The 22,148-nt window shown below is 42.6% G+C and overlaps 1 protein-coding gene across 2 annotated transcripts in view; it reads right to left on the minus strand.

Moving 5' to 3' along the window:
* Positions 1-22,148, minus strand: part of SRGAP2 (SLIT-ROBO Rho GTPase activating protein 2) — a 245,527-nt gene that overhangs the window by 72,513 nt on the left and 150,866 nt on the right. The gene's annotated exons all lie outside the window — the stretch shown is intronic.

Genomic DNA, 22,148 nt, shown 5'->3' on the forward strand with positions numbered 1-22,148 from the left:
AGATTGGCTGAACTGTTACTTGATTCTGATTATATGTTAAGGGGTTGCCAACTGGTTAATCCCAAGTAGTGGTGGCTCTCAGGTTCGTTGCTGCTGCCACCCAGAACTGGCATCTAACTACACAGAGAGAATAGGAGAAATAGAGAAGAATGAGGAAGCAGAAAGGAAGAGCCACGCCTTCTATACTGAGTGTTTTATGCCAAGCCCAAGAGAGCAGGGGATAAAACTGATTGGCATCACTGGGTCACTGAGAAGGGGAGCAATTGTTTTATCTTCTACCAGCTCCTTCTAGTTCTTTTCTATTAAAAAATCAGATACCAACAATGCCCTTCTACCAGAAGGAATAACACACCTGGGCACAGCTCAGCTACCAGGCAAATAAAGAAAAAGGTTTTGGATGTCAGACACATAATCACTTAAGATTTTGTCTTTTTTCAAGATGAATGACTTTAAGAATATTTTTTTGACTACAAAAGGAATATATGTTTATTGAAATACATAAAACAGTAGAAAACCTCAAAAAAAGAAAAAGTAACTCTTAATTTCCACTACTAAGAAATCATCACTTTAGCTTTTTTACATATTTTTCTGATCTTCTATAATTTTTGTGAGAACAGGATTACATTATACACACTGTAATTTATACACTTAAACATGTTGTGAAGATTTCCTTACATATTATTATTATCCTATAACATTACAATAGACCATATTGATGTAGCTCCTAATGTTGGGCATTTACATTGTTTATAAATTTTTATGATAAAACATGCTGCATTAAATTACTTTGTACACAATCTATGCACACACCTTTCATTATTTTCTCCTAGAAGTAGCACTGCTGAGTCAAGGACTATTTACTTATTTATACCATTAAATTGCCCTTGAAAAAAACTGTACCAATTTAAAATACCACTAGAAACATAAGAATGCTATTTCACTTTTTTGTCTTGACAATTTGATATAGTATCCTGCTGTAATTTGTAGTCCTTTGATTCTAGGGAGCCTGAATTTTAAAAAAAAGTTTATCAGTCATTTGCATTTTTTTATACTTTGCCATTTTTCTATTATGGAGTTAATTATGGAATATAACACGAGTGACCTTAGTCGTGGGTCGACATGAATTTTTAGACCTGGGAGTGTGGAAAAGGGTGGAAGGAGCCCTGACTTAGCAATCACAAGAGCCTCACATTCCCAGATCCTCCGCCATCAAGGAGAGAACTGGATGACTCAGTTAATCTCTCTAGGCCAGTGATGGCGAACTCATTTTTTTGGTTGATTTTTCTTTGTTAAATGGCATTTAAATATATAAAATAAATATCAAAAATATAAATCTTTGTTTTACTATGGCTGCAAATATAAAAAAATTTCTATGTGTGACACGGCACCAGAGTTAAGTTAGGGTTTTTCAAAATGCTGACACGCCGAGCTCAAAAGGTTCGCCATCACTGCTCTAGGCCCATGTTTTCATTTCCATAAAATGAAAGTCTTTGGCTTAAAAATTCTTAAGGTCTTTTCCAACCCCTGCCATTCTGTGGTTCTTTATGATCTTTTGTCTGGCTTCTTGAGTCTGTGTTAGAGTCAAACACCACCACTTCAGGGTATGGCCGGTTGGCTTCACGCCATAGAGTGGAAGATAATCAGAGAGTTCTCAGGGATCAAGATGCTCAATAAAGTGGATGGCTTCAAAGGTTATCTCGCCAGCCTTAAATTTACATTCCCCGTGCCTCTCATCCATGCCCTCAACCACTGGAAGACGCCACAAGAGAGAATGCCTTTCATCTAGGAGCTCACATACCAGCCTCTCCTTCCCATGTGAGGCCGGCTGAGCTCCACTGAACAGCAGAGGTCCCAGGAGGTGAAGTGAGGCGAAATGACTCACCAACCAGCCCAGAGTCAGCAACAAGGCCAGGAAGTGACCATGATTATCACTTCCAAGTGCCCTGCCCTCCCACCCCCGGACCAACTCCCCCAGCCAGCCTCCCACCCTCCCTTACCATCTCCTTATATTTAAATGGCAGAGGTTACAGGAGAAAGCTCCCAGTCCTCTATCTTCCTCCTCACCCATCACTTAAATAACTTAGCGCCCAGAGAAGGAGGGCGGGGTGGGGAGAAAAAAACATAACCAATAAAACAGCAATTAAGCCCAGGCAGATGTTTCCTTTCATGTACTACCCATTAGTTGGAAAAGGACCGACTCAACTATTATCCCTGTTTATTTGAACAGTCTGCTGAAGCGATGCGGACTTCAGGCTTCCCTCTGGCTGAGGGCTGGGGGGACATATGTGTCGCTAGCCCAGTTGAAGTGTCAGATAAAGCCGCCAGCAAGCCGCCAGCAATCCCCTAGCAATCGGGAGCAATTTTGACCCATAGAGAAAGGCAGGAAATAGCCAGAGCCTCTCCTTTCACAGATGAAAAAGGCCACCAGTTCTCTATGTCAGAAACCTTAACTGTGTGCCTTTGGTGGCAAGCATGGCCCCAGCGCCCCTGGGAGGGCTTCAGGGCTGGCTGCTCTGGAGGGGTTGTCAGAGTTGGGGCGCTACAAGGGGACCCCACCCAAAAACAAGGGGGACATCTATTCCTGGGAGCAACAAAACCTGATGAGGCCGAGTGCATGACAATGAAGACTGTAGAGCCTTTCCGTTCTCTATTCAAAAATCAAGGGGTTTGTAGGCAGGAAAGAAAGAGAATTTACAGAGCAGTCTTTGTGTGCTATCACACAGCCCGCATCTCTTCTTTAAAGTTTCTTGGAAGAGAATGAGTCATCTAAACATTGCAGGAAACCAACTAGAAGTCAAGGGAAAAAATTACTTTGGGCGAAGTTTTTCTCTTAAATGTTTGCATAGTAATCTTTGCTTCAAAAAAAAAAAGAAAAGATGCCTAAATTTAGAAAAGAGATGTGACACAATGGACAGAGCCGGCTCTATGGGACAGGAAGTACAATGGTGTGCTCCGGCGGAGATCTTTTACTTTGAAACTCACCACAAACGTTTGGGCCAGCGCAAGCTTCAGGGCCCTCACTCTGCGTGCTTCTGGGTGGGGCTGATCGGAAGGCGGTGAGGTTGCGACAGCTCCTGCCAGCTGTGTGCTTACACAATGGGTAGGGAATCCTCCTTTTCCAGCAGATAACAGCATTGGACAACAGAACCGAAACACACAGCCTCATTTCCGCAAGGCCAACGTGCCAAAGCCTCTCACTCACCAAAAGGAGCAGAAATGGAAGGAGGCATGAGGCTGGTCACTCATCTTTGGGTCAATACATTTCCTGAGCTTGGCTGGGTTTGTCTATTAGCATTTCCCAAAGAACACTGATTATGAAAAGGTTTTAAAACCAGTCCTTATCAGGGAGATACTACAGAGCTGTGTCATTGGGCAGGCACAACATCACTCCCTGTTTGTATGAAAGGCAGAAAAGAGGAGGGCATGTCTCGGCCATGTGGTGAGAGCTACTTTCAGCCACCCCAAGGCTGAGTCTGTCAGCAGGTAGAAACAGTAGGGTCATTTACTTCTCTGTCGATTAGCCTGTGCCAGCAGTTTTCCAAAAAAGAGTTTTCAAGGGCACAGATCTCCTTCCATCAGTGCTAGCACCCCCTCCCCAACCCAAAGATACTTCTGAGACCAACTGTTTAAAAAAACAAGTTGGAAATTGAATTTGTGTGTATGGATTTCAGAGGAAAGAGAGAGGAGCCCGACACGGACCCCTGGCAGCAGAAGCACCTCCAGATGCACAGTGACTACTTCAGGGGCACTCACCTCTTCAAAGAGGCCACGTTTCCTGAGCTGGAGGTTTGCCGGAAATGCTGATGGTGGGGAGGACAAGGCTGAAAGGAGAGGCTGCTTGGCACCAGAGCCAGTGCTAGGTAATGGTGGGCACGGTGTCTGGCCTCTCCCCAGCTTGTCAAAAGAGGTGGTGCAGGGTGAGGCTGTGAGGATAAGTCAGAGCCCAGGAAGGACTCCAGATCTCCCCTGGGCCACCCCACCTGTGCATATGCAGAGGCCTCTGTGCAGCCGTCACTCACTGATTAAGCTGCCACATGATGGCTCTCGGGAACCATGCTCCAGTCATGACCTTATACTCTGGGCTGCCCAAAGTAGCATCAAATACAAATCTACTGAATGGCAATTGTTTTATAGAGAGGTAAGCAGGGAGTTGCCACAAAAGAGATGCCTGAAGTGTTTTTACTCTCTGATAATAAAGCAGAGAAGGATTTCAAAAAATTCATTTTTAAAACTGTTATCCAGTAAAAGTATTTACAACAGTACTCATTATGGGCACTGCATTCTGATATTTCTTATTCTTTCTACTTTTTTGTTAGTCATAACTCAACAAGTTCACTTCACAATTCATTAGTGAGTCATTATGCACATGTGTAAAAGGACTGGGTATACTATACTTGTGGAATTAATTTTTTAAAAATGGGTTAAGGTCTAGAGTCCACCAAAAAAGACAGGTGCTAAATCACATGCCCTCTCAAGGCGGCTGATCAAATGTTTTGAAGCAGGTTCAATTCTTAGATCGTGGCAAGGGGAAAATGCTGGATTTTAAGGAGAGCAATGAACAGTTTGTTGGCAAATATTTATAGGACATCTATTATGTGTCAAGCACTTGTGGTTTGGGAATGTAGCTGGATACAAAACAGACAGCTTAAAAGTCCACAATCTACTGAGAAAAGTGGGCTTTAATCTGATGTCTGAGCCTATCAGAACACAACTCTTCCAATCTCAGTCATTACTAGAAATGGAATTTCTTAAGTTAGTTTTCTAGTTCAAAAATCAATTTTTTTCTATCTCAGCCAAGAGGTTTCCACACTTTAACCTGACTCCAGATGTTGAATCTAGCTTGCCAGAAACAAAATGTGATTTAAAAACATCTATTACATGGCAAAGCTTTTTGAATTTGCCTTTTCAAGTTACTAATAGATATTTCATGTTATAATAATACTGTTTCAGTATAAAAACAGTCACATTCCATTTTTAAAGAATGCCTAGAACTTGTCAGCACCATAAAGGCTAATCTCACCTGCAGCTCCTTTACTCAGAAGTGAACGGGTGTAGTTAAACTCTCCCTGTGACAAGTCATATTTTAAAAGAAAATGTGAGAAACCTGATGCAGTCTGAAACTCAAAATCTGTCTCAGAATTCGCCTTCTGAAACACAACTGGTTTCACAATTAGAATTCTATTTAATTGTCTGAAGAACTTGAAGGAAGGAAGGAAGGAAGGAAGGAAGGAAGGAAGGAAGGAAGGAAGGAAGGGAGGGAGGAAGGGAAGGATCCCAAAGCTAGTAATATGAAACCATGTAAAACCAATGAAAAAGGGATTATAACTGTTAAAGCATCTTTCTGTCTTCTACAGTGCCCAGCCCACTGCTGTGTACACAGTAGTCGTAAAATAGCCAGTTGTTGAATCAATTAGATCACATGTGAGTTTAGACTTAAACACTAAGCTTTCACATAACAACAAGAATAGAACAATATAGCTGTGTTTCTTTATATACATTATTAATTCTTTTCCAGGGTCACACAGCTATTCAGGACCCTGTCTAGGACCACGTACACTATTAGAAGAGCATGAAGCATGAAGGCTCTGGAATCGTATGACTTTGGGTAAGTTATTTAACCATTTTATGCCCCAGCTTCCACATCTGTAAAATAAGATAACAATGAGATAATCCATATAAAGTGCTTAAAAGAGAATCCAGCACCCAGTATGCTCAATAAATATTAGCTATTATTGTTAGAATCCAGCCCTCTTAATACCCACTTGAATGCTCTTTCCACCACCCTATGCTGCCTTCTTCTGTTCCTTCAAAACCTGTTCATGATCATGATGTGGAATGGGAAGGTCACCAGAAACTAATTGCCAAGCAGGACTGCAGCTAAATCCCTCCAACAGAGGGACTCTACACCCTTCAGAGAATAAGAATCTGTTTTGCCTTCTGCCTGGTGCTGCACAATCTATTCTCTGCTCCATCTCTTTAGTAAGAACCAAAGTAACAATCACTCTGTAAGAAAGATGCCGTTTTCCTGGGGGAAAATAAAACAAACAAACAAAACCAGCAGGTGTTTAGCAGAAAGGAGGGAACTGGCTAGGTGGGAGGAGGTACAAAAGAAAAATAAGGAGGCTAGAATTACTTTCTATCCCTCCACGTGGATTAACAGGAAAGATCCTTCTCAGCTGCACCACTGGAACTTGGTTCAACTGAGTTGGTATTTTAAATGTCCACAGGTAAGAGCTCCCTATAGCCCAGGTCCGTGAGGACAAGGACTGCCCATTACCAAGTTCTGGTTTAATGAAACCAGGAGCTTTCTCCTCTGAGACACTTGTTTCTGAAAGCCATTTCCTTCAAGTCTTTCCAGAAGTTCTGGAATGTATGAGTAGTCAGACCTGATAGAATAATGCTAGTGGCCCTGGGAGAAAACCCATTCTTTGGCATGACAGCGAGTCCCATGGATTCACCTCCTACCTTCCTTGGATTCTCACTATGCTCTATTAGAACTGACCAGAGCTTCTTGTCAGGGAAACACATAATTCGAACAAGACTGAGACCCACTGGGCTGAAGCAGGGGTGGGGACAGGAAGGGGCTGAAGGCCCTCTGCTCTCCCCAAACCTCAGATAGTACAGTCTGAAGCACAATCCTATAACAATCTGAATGTTCCTCCATGGTTGTTTCAATCTCTTGGAATGGCCATTTCTAATACTAAGAAAATAAGCTGAAAACAACACCCTTAAAAGGAAAGCGACAATCAAGTCTGAGGCTTCATTTCTTAAATCCACTGCGATCCTTTTCTTGGCAAATTTCCATCTTTACCTCTTTTGGTGTAATGATTTCAATGGGAGTGTAATAAAGTCTTCAGGTCCTAATCTCCGGGGCTAAAACATTTCCTGAGGTTATAGGAAGATGAGTAATCACCCCACCTCCCAGGTGGGACACTAAAGACACAGAAATGACATCCAGGTGACCGTGGAACCCTCGGGTAGACTGGGACACAGGGGACAAAAGACACAAAGGCAAACAGGCAACATGAGAACACAAATCTCTCAGCAATTGTAAAATGAACTCTGGAGGAAAAATAATCAATGGCTTGAAACTGGGCAAGAAGGGGGGGTTAAAAAAGTCAGATAAGGTTCTTGTCAGCATATGCCTTCCTACAAGAAGAAATTCCAGGAGTGGGGGATGAGCAGAATGCCCGTGCGGCTCCCATATGGCTGGCAGGAGAATGGAAGAACAGGAGTTAAAAGAGCTCATCTGAAAGCTGGCAGCAAGAACACGGAGAGAAGGGTGGCCTGGGAGAAAGTTAACCAGTCAGCAGCACTAGTGCCGGAAATGCCAAGGGCACTGGGAAAAGCGCTGATTAAATACTTTAAGAAAGAGGAACCCAGCAGCAGTTCATTGAGGGATCTGTGTAGTTTTGGTACGTTCGGAGTTGCCTTAGAATCCCCTTGTCAAGGGTGACAAAGAGGTTCCAGAAGGTTCAGTGATGGAGAGAGTATGTTCTTGACACTCCAGGGGCCAGAGTTGGACCCAAGAGGAGCATGAAGCCAATTCTGGGAGACCGAGTAGAGTGCTTTCCTGGCAGAGAATTAGGATGCATTTCTTTGGGGCTGGGGTGCAGATCTGGGTTGGGAGAGCTTTCTTCGGCCACAGTGGCGGTCTGCTGCCTTGTGTCCTTGCCCACACTGTGTCCACATCACAGTCACTCCTATCAGCCATAGTCCACATACAGTTAACATCTCTATCCTGGAGGAGGGCACCTCCCCTCTTGCTAGTACTTCATCCCCAATGAAAAATCATTGAAGTGTGAGAAGGAAAATGTTCCGAGTTTGTAGCTGGCGATTTCCAATCTCCAGCTCTGATTTCTCACCCAAGAGCTCCAACTTTCCTCTTCAGTTCAGGCTTTATAAACGTTTCAGGTGCACTTGAAAAAAATGCGCATTTGGCTGCTGTCGTTAGGCCCAGTGCCCATATATGTTACTCAGGCAAACGGATTTTCTTTTTTTGTCCACTTGTTTAATCATCCACTAAAACAGGTGTATTAAATCTCCCAGTGGGGTTGATGATTGTTTATTTCTTTTAATTCTGCCCATTTTTTATTTATATACTTTAGAATTTTATTATTAAGTATATACTCCTTTCTGATAACTTGAATCTTGAATTGTTATGAAATGTTTCTCTTTATCTCTAATAATACTTCTGGCATTAAAATCTACTTGGTCTGAATTTATCAGAGCTCTCTTTTTCCATCATTTTGCTCTATACTTTTCTATATCCTTATATTTAAGGTGTGTCTCCTCTTACAAGCAACGTATACTTCACTTTTGTTTATTTAAAATCTGTCGGACAATCTGTTCTTTAATTTCATATGACTCAATTTACACTTGTCATTACTGATAAATTGAAGCTTAAATCCATCCACTGGTTATATGCTACTTGTTATACCTGTCTCCACAGTCCCTTCCCCTCTCATTTTTTACCTTCTTTTTTTTCCTTCCATTTTAAAAAGTTCAGTGAGCCCTGGCCGGGTAGCTCAGTTGGTTGGAGCATTGTCCCGGCACACCAAAAGGTTGAGGGCTCAATTCCTGGTCAGGGCACATACCTAGGTTGCAGTTTCTCTCTCACATCGATGTCTCCCTCCCTTGCGCCCCGCCCCCCTCTCTCAGTCAATCAATAATAACATACCCTTAAGTGAGGATTTTAAAAAAAAGTTCAGCCCTAGCTGGTTTGCCTCAGTGGACAGAGCATTGACCTGGGGACTGAAGGGTCCGGGTTCAATTCCGGTCAAGGGCACATGCCCGGGTTGCAGACTTGATCCCCAGTAGGGGGCGTGCAGGAGGCAGCCAATCAGTGATTATGTCTCATCATTGATGCTTCTCTCTCTCTCTCTCTCTCTCTCTCTCTCTCTCTCTCTCTCTCTCTCTTTCTCTCCCTCTCTGAAATCAATAAAAATATATTTTTAAAAAAAGTTCAGTGAAAGCCATTCCTTTTTAGTATATTTTATATGTATTGATAAATACAGAGTCTACAACCACCACCATAATTAAGACACAGAACACTTGCAGCATTCACCAAAATAATCTCTCACGCTGCCCCTTTCCTCTGTAAGTCTAACTCTGCTCCACCCTGCACTGCTGGAAGCCATGGCAGTGTTCTGTCTCCCTATAGTTTTCCCTGTACCAGAGTCTTTCTTACCTTCTTCTGGACTCTTTTTATTAATCCAGTTTTCCCCTCTCTTAGACTGGTAGAGATATTATTTCTCTAGTGGTAACCTTAAATTACAACATATAGCCTTGACTTGCCAAAGTCTAATATAAATCAATACAATACTGGGCAATACTTTTAGACCTATTGCCCCACCCCTACCCAGACATCGATTCTATTGTTACCATTTACATTAACTTTACACACAAGAGTGGGCAAAAGTACATTTAAAGTTGTGAGAACGTGAAACACAGTATATCCTTGTATTATTACTTATTAATCTGTACTTTTCCATATGAACCATTGTGATCCTGCTTTTGCCCACCCCTGCATGCTTAAAACCCCACATTAGATTTTTTTCTGCAACCCACAGACTTTACTCAGGTTTCACCAACTGTCCTACTTGTTCTCCGTGGTAAGAATATTTCAGGCCCAGGATCCAACCCAAGATCACCTGATGCATTTCAGTTGTCATGTCTCTTTAGCCTTCTTTATCTGTATCAATCTTAGTCTTGCTTTTTCCTCTCAACTTTGACATTTTGTAGAGGTGGGGCCACCTATTTTATAGAATGACCCTTGATTTGGGTTTGCCTGATGCTTCATTAGATTCACGTTATACAGAGGTGGCAGGAATACCCCAGAAGTGACGCTGTATTCTTCTCATTGATCCTATCAGGTGCCAGGCGATTGTGACTTGTGCCCATATTGGTGATGTTAACTTCAGTCACCAAGTACTGGACATGTCCTCCAAGCTTCTCTACTGTAAAGTTACTATTCCCCCCCTGCCTTTTGTAATAAATAACTAACCTGTGAAGAGATTATGTGAAATTATGTGAATATCCTATTCCTTATAGCACACTGATGGCTCTTTCCTGAATCTAATTACTATAATGATTGGCAGATACTGGTTTTTATTTACTTTTAATTTTTATTTTATTTGATTGAGTGATTTGACTGATTGACCTTGAGAGTACACTTATTAAAACTGGGGACACTGGCACAAGGGAGGGCCTAGGATAGAAGCAGCAACGGAAGAGCCCTGGTGGGGCTGCTGTCAGCTCACTAGAACATCACAGAAAAGGGGACCTTGGAGACAGGTTCAGGGGATAAGCCGGGGATGAGCTGCCACTGCCCATTGCTCCCCTGGTTGCAAGTCTCGTGGAGTTCCTTTAGGAGATGCACACCCAGAAGGAAGAAGAGGGGGAAGGGAAAGGCCTAGGCGTGCTCCTGGGAGGTAGTGTGCACCCAGATAGTTATTTTTAAACTCTATCATTCTTTCTGCATTTATTAAATTTTACTGTAAGGGTCTTTCCCTTCTCCCTTAGATTTTTACTTCTGTCAAGGTGGATACATGGATTCTGATTTTACTCAATGGGCTATAATCCATTACTGTCATTATTTATTAAACCAAATGGGTAACAACCATATAAAATAAAAGTGGAGAAGAAAGAATCCTAGTAACTTTCAGCTACAGTACTTTCACTCCCCTCAGGCTAAAGATAAAAGGACCAAATTAACTGCAAAGGAAACTTAAATTCAACTTAGTAGGTTAGTAAGTTTATTGCTAATAGAGGTGTTGGGAATAGTAATTCTGAAACAAGTTTATGTGTATTGTAGAACTGAGCAAAGGAATAAATATATCGATTTTGTTGGGAGCCAGGCTTCTCACAGTGAGAGAAAGGAATATGAATATATATATATATACACACACACACACACACACACACACAGTGAAAGGCAAGAATGACTTAAAACAGCCATTTTTCCCAGGCTGCTCACTAAAAGGACATGAGCAATGACAACGAGCACACCTAGCTTCCAGCTTCCAGGTTCTAATATTACTCCCCACTAAAAAGACCTAGATGTCCTTAGCAAAATGGCTGAGTCCAGGGGTGTGGCTGGGAGAGTAAGCCTGGACCATCTTGCGCCAGAAGTAAGAATGTGCTCAAAGAATGACACACACAGAAGCCAGCTTGAAGGAGCTCCCATTGGCCCAACCTGGGACAATCTGAGTATCAAAATGATACCTTTCAGTTCATTAATTCTTTATTCAGTTTTGTCTAACCTGCTGTTTAATCCATGCATTGAGCTTCTTATTGTAATTACTGTATTTCTCTGTACTAAAATTTGCTTGATTCTTACTTCTCTTTATATGTAGATAAAATTCACATACCATAAAATTCATCATATTTAAATGTACAATTCAGGAGGAGGGGAGTTCCTAATATATTCATTAGGTTGTGCAACAAATACCGCTATCTAATTCCAGAACATTTCATCACCCCAGAAAGAAACCTCATACCTGTTAGTAGTTACTCCAACCCTCCCTCTTCTCTCTTCCTGGCAACCACTAATCCACTTCCTCAAAGGAATTACCCTTTCTGGATATTTCCTATAAATGGAATCATATAATATGTGGCTGTTTGTGTCTGACTTCTTTGCATGTGTATGCATGTGTATGTGCATGTGTGTGTGTGTATGACTTCTTTCACTTAGCATCTAGTTTTCAAGGTTTATCCACATTGTTGCATGTATCAGTACTTCCTTTTTATGGCTTAGTAATATTCCATTGTGTAAATATGCCACACTTTGTTTATCCATAAATCAGTTGATGAATATTTGGCTTTGTTTCCACTTTTTGGTTATTACGAACAGTGCTGCTATGAATATTCATGTATAAGTTGTGTAAGCACATTTTCAGTTCTCTTGGGTATAGATCTAGGAGTGGAATTGCTGAGTCACTGGGTAATTCTATGGTTCAGTTTTTGCATAAGTTTCGTAAGTTTTTAAGGAACTGCCAAACTGTTTGAAGAGCATCTGCACCATTTTATAATCCCACCAGCAATGTATGAGGATTCCAATTTCTCTATGTCCTTGCCAAAACTGTTCTTTTCTTATTTTTCTTTTCTAAGTATAGCCATCCTAGTGGATAGAAAAATTACTTCATTGTAATTTTAATTTGCCATTCCTTAATGACTAACAATGTTGAGTGTCTTTTATGTACTTGTTTGGCCATCTGTATACTTTCTTTAAAAAAAATTGGGTTGTTTGTCTTTTGTTGGGTAGTTGTAAGAGCTTTTCATATATTCTGGATACTAGTCCTTATCAGATATATAATTTGAAAATATTTTCTCCCATTCTATAGGTTGTCTTTTCATTTTTTAATAGTGTCCTTTGAAGCACAGTGCCGGGAGCTGGTCCATGCTTGCTGTTTCAAGGGACCTGGCATATATGGCATACTGTTCTTAATATGTTTGCTCACCTTCTAGGCACTATGTGTTTTAACCAAGGTCTCTGAGAAAGGTTGTTTCCCCAGGTAGGGATTTTCCCCTGAAGTTAGGGAGGGAATAAAACTCCTTAACTAAGTGCCAGGCAGGTAGTTAATCACTTTAACTACAAACAATCACGCTTAAGCTACATAATCTTTACTCCCTGGAATGGAGATAAGAAACGCCCTAACCTTTGTAATAGAGAATGATAGGATTGGAATCAACTGGTATAAATACAGATGTAACAAGATAGAACTAAGAAGACAGAACCAGGAGGCACAGAACCTACACAGAACGTTCTCTAGAGACAGAAGAACTTTGCTGGGGAGAACATGGCAAAAGATCCTGGACTGAATCTGACTACAGAAATTGGCAAGAGAACCTGACTAGAACCTGGTGACTGAACCTGGCTGGAGAACCTGGACAGAACCTGGCTGGAGAACCTAGCGAGGGCACATGGCCACAGAACCTGGCTGGAGAACCTGGAGAACCTAGCAAGAGAACATGGACACAGAACCTGGCTGGAGAACCTAGCGAGGGAACATGGCTACAGAACCTGGCTGGAGAACCTGGAGAACCTAGCAAGAGAACATGGACACAGGACCTGGCTGGAGACCCTGACAAGAGAACCCGGCTATGATGATCACCTGGACGCTGCCTCTGTGTCATTCCTTCTTCGCCGACTCCGTCCACACCTTTGGGGACCCCTGGACCCGCTGGGGTTGGACCCCGGCAGCACAGAACTTTATAATTTTGATAAAGTTCAATTTATGTGTTTTTTCTTCTGTTGCTTGTGCTTTGGTGTCATATCTAATCTATATTTTGGATTAGATAACAAAGTTATAAAGATTTACACCTGAATAGGGAGAACCAAGATGGCGGCATAGGTTAACGCCGGAGTTTGCTGCTTTGAACAACTACTTCAAAAGTGAAACTAAAAGACGGAACGGACATCACTCAAAACCACTGGAACGCTGGCTGAATGGAAGTCCTACAACTAGGAGGAAAGAGAAACGCATACGGACACTCAGAGGAGGCGCAGTGCTGAAGTCAAATTCTGAGGTGCGGAGTGCGCGGAGTGGGCTGGCAGCGGAGGGCGCGGTTGGCGTTTTCAATCGGGAGGGAGTCGCAGACTCTGAGCTCCAGATCCGGGCGAGTCTTTAGGGACCCAGACTCAAACGGGAGAAGCGGGACTGCCTGGTTTCGGTCAGAGCGAGTGCAGCTTTCTCTCCGAGCTTTGCAGCGGGTGCTGGGACTCAGAGAGGCAGAGCCTCTGGGGACAGGACTGAGAGCCGCCATAACTGCTCTCTCCGGCCCACCCTGTTGATCCTGTGCGACCCGCCCCGCCCAAGCCCTGCACAGAGGCATTTGCCGGATAGCCTCAGGCAAACGCCAGATTAGCACCTCCCTAGAGGACAGAAGTTCTCTCACTGCTGACACAGCTGATTCTCATAGCCACTTGGCCTGGAGGTCAAACCCTCCCTGGAATTAGCTACAACAATCAAGATTTAACTATAAAACCACGAACAAAGACCACTAGGGGGTGCACCAAGGAAGCATAACAAAATGCGGAGACAAAGAAACAGGACAAAATTGTCAATGGAAGATCTAGAGTTCAGAACCACACTTTTAAGGTCTCTCAAGAACTGTTTAGAAGCCGCCGATAAACTTAATGAGATCTACAAGAAAACTAATGAGACCCTCGATGTTATATTGGGGAACCAACTAGAAATTAAGCATACACTGACTGAAATAAAGAATATTATACAGACTCCCGACAGCAGAACAGAGGAGCGCAAGAATCAAGTCAATGATTTGAAATGCGAGGAAGCAAAAAACACCCAACCGGAAAAGCAAAATGAAAAAAGAATCCAAAAATGCGAGGATAGTGTAAGGAGCCTCTGGGACAGCTTCAGGCATACCAACATCAGAATTATAGGGGTGCCAGAAGATGAGAGAGAGCAAGATATTGAAAACCTATTTGAAGAAATAATGACAGAAAACTTCCCTCACCTGGTGAAAGAAATGGACTTACAGGTCCAAGAAGCGCGGAGAACCCCAAACAAAAGGAATCCAAAGAGGACCACACCAAGACACATCATAATTAAAATGCCAAGAGCAAAAGATAAAGAGAGAATCTTAAAAACAGCAAGAGAAAGAAACTCAGTTACCTACAAGGGAATACCCATACGACTGTCAGCTGATTTCTCAACAGAAACTTTGCAGGCCAGAAGGGAGTGGCAAGAAATGTTCAAAGTGATGAATACCAAGAACCTACAACCAAGATTACTTTATCCAGCAAAGCTATCATTCAGAATTGAAGGTCAGATAAAGAGCTTCACAGATAAGGAAAAGCTAAAGGAGTTCATCACCACCAAACCAGGATTATATGAAATGCTGAAAGGTATCATTTAAGGAGAGGAAAAAGAAGAAAAAGGTAAAGATACAAATTATGAACAACAAATATGCATCTATCAACAAGTGAATCTAAGAATCAAGTGAATAAATAATCCGATGAACAGAATGAACTGGTGATTATAATAGAATCAGGGACATAGAAAGGGAATGGACTGACTATTCTTGGGGGGGAAGGGGTGTGGGAGATGGAGGAAGAGACTGGACAAAAATCGTGCACCTATGGATGAGGACAGTGGGTGGGGAGTGAGGGAGGAGGGTGGGGCGGGAACTGGGAGGAGGGGAGTTATGGGGGGAAAAAAGAGGAACAAATGTAATAATCTGAACAATAAAGATTTAATTAAAAAAAAAGAAAAAAAAAAGAAAAAAAAGATTTACACCTATGTTTTCTTCTATGAGTTTTAGCTCCTTACATTTACATCTTTGATCCATTTTAAAAGTTGATTCTTTTTATAGTTTTCAGTTATTATTATTTGGTTTCATAAGTATGTTAAAGATAAAGTTTGTCTGATAATCATTACATGGGTCTCCTGTGAGTCTGACACACACACACACACACACACACACACACACACACACACACACACGAAGGAGAAATATTAGGCCTAAGACAATAGTATTCTCCACTAAAGAGGAATTAAATTTGCTTCTAGCAACTAAATATCCTAGGTCACCTTAATCCAATGAGAGATTAAGATAATTTAAAGGTAGACTTCAGTCCCTGTGTGACTGTTAAAGTCTATTTCTGATTCACTCTTCTAAGCTGTATCCCTGTGGGGTCCCAAAGCCTGAGGAAGTTTACCAGGGCTCCCACTCCGTGGCCTTGAATTCCAATTTTGATCCTGCTAGTCCTACAAGGCTATTAAAAGCTCTGCTCAGCTTCTTGGCCCTCAGTGTCTTTTCTAGAATAGCAGATCCTCTCAGGGAAAAGCAGCTCCAAAGAAGCAGAAGGGTAGGTGTGAATTACCTAAGCTGCCATTTGTAGAAGCACAACTCAAAGCTGAAACTTTGAAGACAGAAATTATTTTGTATCTGTGTGGCCCACACTAGGTCTGGTGAAATGTTGGATACTAATTAATTACTAAAATATGCTTTGTATGAAAGAATGGGTGCTGATTAAAGTGAAGGCTTATCACATTTATGTTTTAAAGATGTCTATTCCCCAGGACATGGTAACCAAGTGTTTTGGTAAAACAAAAGAGAAGCCTGAGGTTTTTAATATGGTTCCTCATTCCTTAAGGGTTTTCAAAATCCACAATCAAAAGGCAGGTGGGGGCAGAACCTACCTAATATGAAGGGCATCTGTGAAATTAGCTGTAGTAATTGAGAATGCAGATACAAACCTCAGACATTCTCTGGTGGCTCAAAATCCACCAAATGGAGGAACTCCATATGATGTTCTACAAGTCGGCACCCATTAAAGTCTCCGAAGGGCCATTTGGGGGTCCGAGGAAGGTTTGGCTATCTAGTTCCTGGGACGCAGGTGAGAATGTCAGCTTCACCAGCTATCCCAAATTCTTTAACAGCATATTGTCCTTTCCTAAGTGACACTAGTATAGAAAGGAAAGAAGTAATCACTGACTTCTAATTCTCTCTCCAATAAGAGGCCATATGCTGCTGCTATTTCCTTCATGATACATATGTCTGACATTTCTCCTTTTCATTCCTCCTGTCACTGCTACTACATTGCAGGCCCTTCTCATTCGGCCCTGGATTAGAGGCCCAGCCTTTCCGAAACAGCAGCTCTACTATATCATCTTCCTGTGAATAAACCCTCCGTGGTTCCCAAAGGCTCTCAGGATAAAGTTCAAACTTCTTGGTCGAGCACGCAGGGCTCTTTTTGGCTTTGTTTCACCTACTTTCCTAGTTTTCACTCTGATCTAAGCAAACTGTCTTATTCACCACTCTGTGAAGGACCCTCACCCATTCCTGTGCTGTTTGTCCTGAAGTCTGTGTCTTCCACATACAATGTCCTGCACTCCAACTTGCCCCACACCCATAAACCTTTCCATTTCTAATTACAAAATCATTTTCATTCACTAAAATCCCAGCTCATTCTTTCTTCTTTCTGAATTGCTTCATTTTACTTCCCCCAAAAGTAAAATAAATTTTAAAAAATAATAAAAATAAACAAAAACCCAGCTCAAATTTCACCTCTCTACTTTCTGCATGTAAAGCATTTAGTACCATGCCTGGCATGGGTTAAATCTTCAAAATTCTTTAAAATTATTTATTTTAAAGTGAGTGTGTGTGTGTGTGTGGGGGGGGGGGTATCAATGGTGATTTGGAAATTATATAGATTTTTTTAAAAAAATTTAATTGTGTGCCTTGGCTGGTGTGGCTCAGTTGGTTGGAGCATCGCCCCATACATCGAAAGATCATGGTTCTTGATCAGAGCACATACCTATGCTGTGGGTTCAGTCTTAGTTGGGGTGCATACAAGAGGCAACCAATAGATGTTTCTTTCTCTCTCTTCTTCTCTTTAAAATCAATAAACATATCCTCAGTGAGGATTAAAAAAATTATATTGTGCCTTACCTCACACTATATATAAAGACTGGTATTATGGGAATGGCTTGGAGATCATAATGTGAAAGGCAAATCTATGACTTTTAGGTGACAATACAATGGATATCTTCAAGACCTTAGGATAGGAAAGGTTTTCTTAAATGTGGCAGAAAAGGCACTAACCATAAAGGAAAACAAATGCAACTATGGTAAAATTATAAACTTTTATGAACCAATAAAAAATATGAAAAAAATGCAGACAAAGCTCAGTGTAGGAGACTATATGTCTACACTTATACCGAATAAAAGAACTAATATTTGGAATAGGCATTTCACAAAAGAATATATCTAAATTGTCAATAAAAATAAGAAAAGTCCCTCAAACTCATTAGTAATCAGATAAATACAAATTAAAACTAGTATGACAATAGCTAAACTTAAAACAGTTGAAAGTAAAACTATAGTGAAAATTAAAAAGCTGATTATACTAAATGTTAGCAAGGATGTCAAAAAATAAAACTCATTGCTGGTGGGGGTGCAAATCCTATCTAATAAACAGGGAATATGCTAATTGACCCTCACACCACCACAAAATAAGGAGGGAATATGCTGATTGACTGCCCCATCCTCAAAGATGGTGGCACCCACAACCAATAAGGAGGGAATATGCTAATTGACTGTCCAACCCTCAAAGATGGTGGTGCCCATAGCCAATAAGGAGGGAATATACTAATTGACTGCTACGCCCTCAAAGATGGCAGTGCCCACAGCCACAAGATGGTGACGCCCAGTCCCCTCAGCCCCGCCATGCACCTGCCTCCCTGAGTCCCCCCAGTCCCCTCAGCACCCCAGCTGCCCAGGTCCAGCCCGAGGCTCAGGCATGCCTTGTATGGCGGCTGCCCAGCCGCCCAGGGCCGCCCAAAGCTCAGGTAACCATGGCCGGCTGAGGCTTGCGCTGCCGGCAGTGGCAGCAGCAGAGGTGTGATGGGACATCGCCTTCCTGATTGCCAGGTCACCTCCCGCCCCTGAGGGCTCCCGGACTGTGAAAGGGAGCAGGCTGGGCTGAGGAACCCCTCCTCCAGTGCATGAATTTTCATGCAACGGGCCTCTAGTTACTAATAAACACTTTGGAAAACAGTTCAATATATATATATCCCTAATATGCAAATAGACTGAATGGCAGAACAATCGAACAACCAGTTGCTATGATGTGCGCTGACCACCAGGGGGCACACGGGGGACATGGCGGGCATCAGCAGCAGGCGGCAGACACAGAACATGGTGGGCATCAGTTACAGTGGGATGGTGAAGCAGGTGAGCGGGGGGGACCAGACCAAGGTGGGGCACCAGTTGCTGTCATCAGGGCAAGCCTTCGGTGGTTAATGAAAATTCTTTACTCCCATGCACCAAAGTCCCACCCGGTGCTCACATCTGCTGCTGGCGCTGGCCCCACTTGCACCCGCTGCTGGCACTGGAGCCGCCACTCATACCCGCTGCTGGCCCCGATCACTCGGTGCTGTCAGTGGGTACAAGCGGTGGCTGCTGGCCCTGATTGCCCCTCAGGGCTTCTCCACCTCCCCCTGCTCCTGAAGGGCAACCGGGGCCAGCAGCCGCCTTTCACACCCACTGCCAGCGCCAGCCCCAATCGCTCCACGCCATCAGCGGGTGTGAGCGGGGCTGGCGCCATGAGCGGAGCAGTGCCGTGAGCACATGGGAGCAGAAGCGGCATGAGCAGGGCTGCCAGCAGACAAGGGACCAGGGGCCGTAGTGGTGGGGGCCGGGTTGGGGTGTGGAGGATGGGCCAAGACCTGCCCCTGTGCCCACAGCAGCCTCTCCGCCCACAGTTCCTTTCAAGGTGCACGAATTCATGCACTGGGCCCCTAGTATAGAACATAAGAAGACATGCCTATTTTTTGACCCAGCAATTCCACTACTAGGTATATGCCCTAGAAATCTGGGCACATGCACAGCAGTGTGCACATAAAAGAACGTTCATAGTAGTTCCAAACTAAGAGCAACCCAAGTGCCCATTGATAACAAGATGGATAAATTGTGGTGAATTCATAAGTGGAATCCTACAGCAATAAAAATAAATAAGGTACAGCTATATGCAACAGCACGGATGAATCTCACAACCCATGGCAAACAAAAGAAGCAAGACAAGAGACTGAGTACAGTATGATTCCACTTATGTAAAGTTCACAAACAGGCCAAATTAAACTATTTTGATTAGAGGTAAAAACCTAAAGGATATAATTTACGAAAAGCAAGGAAATGATTATCCCAAAAATAGAATAGTGGGGGAACAGAGAAACTGTGGCTCGGGAGGAGCCGGAGCTTTTGAGGTGCTGATAAGGTTTGATGTACTAACCTATATAGTTACTTTGTTTGGTTTATAACTGCTCATTTATTATACACATAAATTTTCTATATTTCAAGAAGTTTTTAAAATGTATTTTTATTGATTTCAGAGAGGAAGGGAGAGGGGGAGAGAGAAAGATAGAAACATCAATGATGAGAGGGAATCATCAATTGCCTCCTGTACGCGCCACATTGAGGATCAAGTCCACAACCCAGGCATGTGCCCTGACCATTGAGCCACATCGACCAGGCTATAGTTAAAATTTTTAAAAACGCCCCCCCCACCCCCCAAATTGATTAGTGCTACCCATCACAAATACAGGAATGGGGGTTTGCTTACACTAGTTCATGTGTCATCTTTGGACAACAGAGCTGGCTATAAGCTCTTCCTCTACTGCCTGTATTACATTTTGAATTATTATCTGTGCCATTTATGGAATACTTACCATATCTGCATTGCCTTGATTAGAGCTAATTATACAAATGTGTTCTCCCCCTTCAACTACAGCATAAGCTTCTGAAGAATCTGGACTATATCTTGCAATTAGTAATTAATAAAATAATAATTGTAGCTTACATTCACCTAATGTGCTACAGGCATAACCTTATTTAATTTTTGTAATAACTCTATGAGGAAGATATTATCTCCATTTTGTAAGTGTTAAAGCTTAGAGAGGTTAAATAATTTATCCATGGAAACAGCTCTTTAATGGTAGTTAAAATTTGAACTCACAAACTCCTCTTCAATGCTCCTTTGTCATATTTATATCCTCATCTTGTATAGGACCTTGCATATAGTAAGCACCTAGTAATTACTTATTTGGTGAAAATGAGAGGATAAAGGCCATAAACTTTCATAGCAAGAGAGGGCTAGTACAAAAGAATACCCATGATGCATCAGTTTGTAAAACCTTAGGGATATTCTGCTAAAAAGGTCATGATTCTATTTGTTCAAAAGGGAATAATATAGATGATAGCTATAAGAATAAGCTGCAGGGTTTTCTGGTTAGAGGGAGGGAATCCAAAATTTAATCAGCTTTTAAATCCACTTGCTGTATTTGGATGGCTGGCAGTTCAAAGGGCAAATGGCAAACGCATGTCTCATTCAGCACCTTGGCCATCCTGCAGACGGAACTGAGCCAAGGGGTTTCTAATTACTGCTTTTCCACTGATGTGGTGGCCCCGTGGAAGCCTCAACAGTCCATCTGTTCTTCGCCTTGGTCTTGGGACTTCAGCATGAATGGGATGAGGATGGTGGTAAATGACAAGGACGAGCCCTGTCTTGGGGGCCCTGCCCTATAGGGTTCAGGCAGCAATCTTCTTGGGGAGCCCAAGCAAGGGAGTGGAAAGAGGCTTAAGACAATGGGTGCTTTCAGGAGTTCCCTTAGTACCCAGGGGAGCTGTGAGGAGGAGAGGGAAGGTTAAAAAACCCAGGGGAAAGGAAACCATTTTTTGAGCCATTCCAAAAACAACAACCATGATATAAGAACCACATGACACAGTTATAGCAAAAAAAGAAAGCAACAACGTGCCTTCCTGCATTCCTGCCTTTCCATGCCAGGCTGTCCTCACCCCCTGGTCACGCCCACCCCCAACTCCTGGGGACAATTGAGCTGTGTCTCTGGCATGTGCGGAGCTCTGCAGGTCATGGCCATATTTAACGAGAACATTCATTCTCCACAGGCTCTCCAGGGCTCCTCAAAACGCCCTTTGTGTCACTTGCCTTTCTCTCCACCCCTCCTTGACACTAATTTAATCAAGATGTCCTTCTAGCTCACAGATAGGGTGGACTTGTCAGTTCCGCATTCTTTGTGGCATTACAGCTTCGAAGCAAAATATGTAGTGTTGAAGCCAGCAGGTTGAGGAGATGGGGTCAGGGTCTCTTAGCCAGAGCATGCCAACCTTTTATGTGAACCCTAGGCAGGAAGAGTGCCCTAGGTTTGTGATATGGTTCTTCTAATTTTTAATTAGCCCTAAACATTCTGTTGAGATGGAAAAATATTTTCTTAGGCAAGTACACACACATTCAGAAGCAAGAAAAAAAAAAAAGCAAAGGAAAAGAAAGAAGGACAGGATTTCTTCATCAGCGCTGTTTCTAGAATGCTGAACTAGAAGGGAGAGCTCGTTGTCACCGCTACGCCAGTTCTCTCTTCTGGTCTCCACCCCACTCACCATAATTCTGCGAAATCAGAAAGCTTCAGTTGTCTCAGCTAAAAGTCAGATTTTAATTCAGGTTTGCCTCCCTTACTTGCTTTTGTAGAACACAGTGAATATCCAGAAGAGAATCTCAAAATTATGGGAGGGAATTCAACCAGTAAGAAAAATAAACAAAGAAACCATCTGGAGCCCTGATTGTTTTGCAGTTCTGTTTTTTATTTTTTATTTTTGTTGATTTT

Source organism: Myotis nattereri (genome assembly GCF_964212035.1).
Source record: "Myotis nattereri genome assembly, chromosome: 18".
In the NCBI taxonomy this organism is placed as follows: Eukaryota; Metazoa; Chordata; class Mammalia; order Chiroptera; family Vespertilionidae; genus Myotis; species Myotis nattereri.